The sequence below is a fragment of the Palaemon carinicauda genome, chromosome 13, assembly GCF_036898095.1.
Source record: "Palaemon carinicauda isolate YSFRI2023 chromosome 13, ASM3689809v2, whole genome shotgun sequence".
Taxonomy (NCBI): Eukaryota; Metazoa; Arthropoda; class Malacostraca; order Decapoda; family Palaemonidae; genus Palaemon; species Palaemon carinicauda.
The window spans coordinates 93,636,766-93,639,265 of NC_090737.1; positions in this window are offsets into that span (position 1 = coordinate 93,636,766).

Consider the following 2,500-nt stretch of genomic DNA (forward strand, 5'->3'; position numbering starts at 1 on the left):
ATTTGCCATTCTAACACATTCTTTACTACCTTTGTAGAAACTTTTCACTGCTTGGAACAACCTTCCACCAACTCCATATAACCTCATCACATTCCACATTGCTTCCCTATCAACTCTATCATATGCTTTCTCCAGATCCATAAACGCAACATACACCTCCTTACCTTTTGCTAAATATTTCTCGCATATCTGCCTAACTGTAAAAATCTGATTCACACAACCCCTACCTCTTCTAAAACCACCCTGTACTTCCAAGATTGCATTCTCTGTTTTATCCTTAATCCTATTAATCAATACTCTACCATACACTTTTCCAACTACACTCAACAAAATAATACCTCTTGAATTACAACACTCATGCACATCTCTCTTACCCTTATATAGTGGTACAATACACGCACAAACCCAATCTACTGGTACCATTGACAACACAAAACACATATTAAACAATCTCACCAACCATTCAAGTACAGTCACACCCCCTTCCTTCAACATCTCAGCTTTCACACCATCCATACCAGATGCTTTTTCTACTCTCGTTTCATCTAGTTCTCTCCTCACTTCCACTATTGTAATCTCTCTCTCATTCTCATCTCCCATCACTGGCACCACAACACCTGGAACACCAATTATATCTGCCTCCCTATTATCCTCAACATTCAGCAAACTTTCAAAATATTCCGCCCACCTTTTTCTTGCCTCCTCTCCTTTTAACAACCTTCCATTTCCATCTTTCACTGTCTCTTCAATTCTTGCGCCAGCCTTCCTTACTCTCTTCACTTCTTTCCAAAACTTCTTCTTATTCTCTTCATATGACTGACCCAGTCCCTGACCCCACCTCAGGTCAGCTGCCCTCTTTGCCTCACGTACCTTGCGCTTTACTTCCACCTTTTTCTCTCTATATTTTTCATACTTCTCTATACTATTACTCTGCAGCAATTCTTCAAAAGCCCTCTTTTTCTCTTCCACTTTTACCTTTACTCCTTCATTCCACCATTCACTGCCCTCCCTCATGCCGCCTCCAACAACCTTCTTGCCACATACATCACTTGCAATCCCAACAAAATTTTCTTTTACTAACTTCCATTCCTCCTCTAAATTACCAGTTTCTGTTACTCTCACCTCATCATATGCCATTTTCAACCTTTCCTGATATTTACTTTTTACCCCCGGTTTTATTAGCTCTTCAAATCCTCACTACCTCCCTTTTACATCCACCTACTCTATTCCCCCACTCTTTTGCTACAACTAATTTTCCTTCCACCAAAAAATGATCAGACATACCGTTAGCCATACCCCTAAACACGTGCACGTCTTTCAATCTTCCAAACATTCTTTTAGTTACCAACACATAATCCATTAATGCCCTTTCTACTACTCTTCCATTTGCCACTCTTACCCATGTATACTTATTTTTATCTTTCTTTTTAAAGAAGCTAGCACTTATTACCATCTCTTGTTCAACACACATGTCTACCAGTCTCTCACCACTCTCATTTTCACCTGGTACGCCATACTTACCAATGACACCTTCTACCTCTCCAGCACCCACTCTAGCATTTAAGTCACCCATAACAACTACATAATTCCTTCTACCCAGTCCTTCTACACACCTAGTTAAATCATTCCAGAACTCATTCCGATCTTCTTCACTTTTCTCACTACCTGGCCCATACGCACTGACAAACGCCCAACATTCCCTACCCAACCTAACCCTTACCCACATTAACCTAGATGATATCTCCTTCCATTCCACTACTTTACCTGTCATCCATTCACTCAGCAATAACGCCACACCCTCTCTCGCTCTTCCCCTTTCAATCCCAGACACTCTACCAGACATTTCACCAAACATCACTTCACCCTTTCCTTTCATCTTTGTCTCACACAAGGCCAATACATCCATCCTTCTACTTCTAAACATACTTCCAATCTCACATCTTTTACTCTCTATCGTACTACATCCACGCACATTTAAACACCCCAAAACTAGAGTGCGGGGAGCAGTCACTCTCCCCCCAGCTCCATCTCCTTGTCGATGTCTCGCAGGAATTTTTTACAGGAGAGGGGGTTCCCAGCCCCCTCGTCCCGGCCCTTTTAGTCGCCTCTTACGACACGCAGGGATAACGTTGGCGCTATTCTAATTTTGATATGCCCCCGCGGCCACAGGGGGCGTATACATATATATATATATATATATATATATATATATATATATATATATATATATATATATATATATATATACTATAAATAGACAATATATATTCGTACATATATCATATATATATGTATGTGGCAAGAAAGTTGTTGGAGGCAGGATGAGGAAGGGCAGTGAATGGTGGAATGAAGGAGTGAAGGTAAAAGTGGAAGAGAAAAAGAGGGCTTTTGAAGAATGGCTGCAGAATAATAGTATAGAGAAGTATGAAAAATATAGAGAGAGAAAGGTGGAAGTAAAGCGCAAGGTACGTGAGGCAAAGAGGGCAGCTGACCTGAGGTG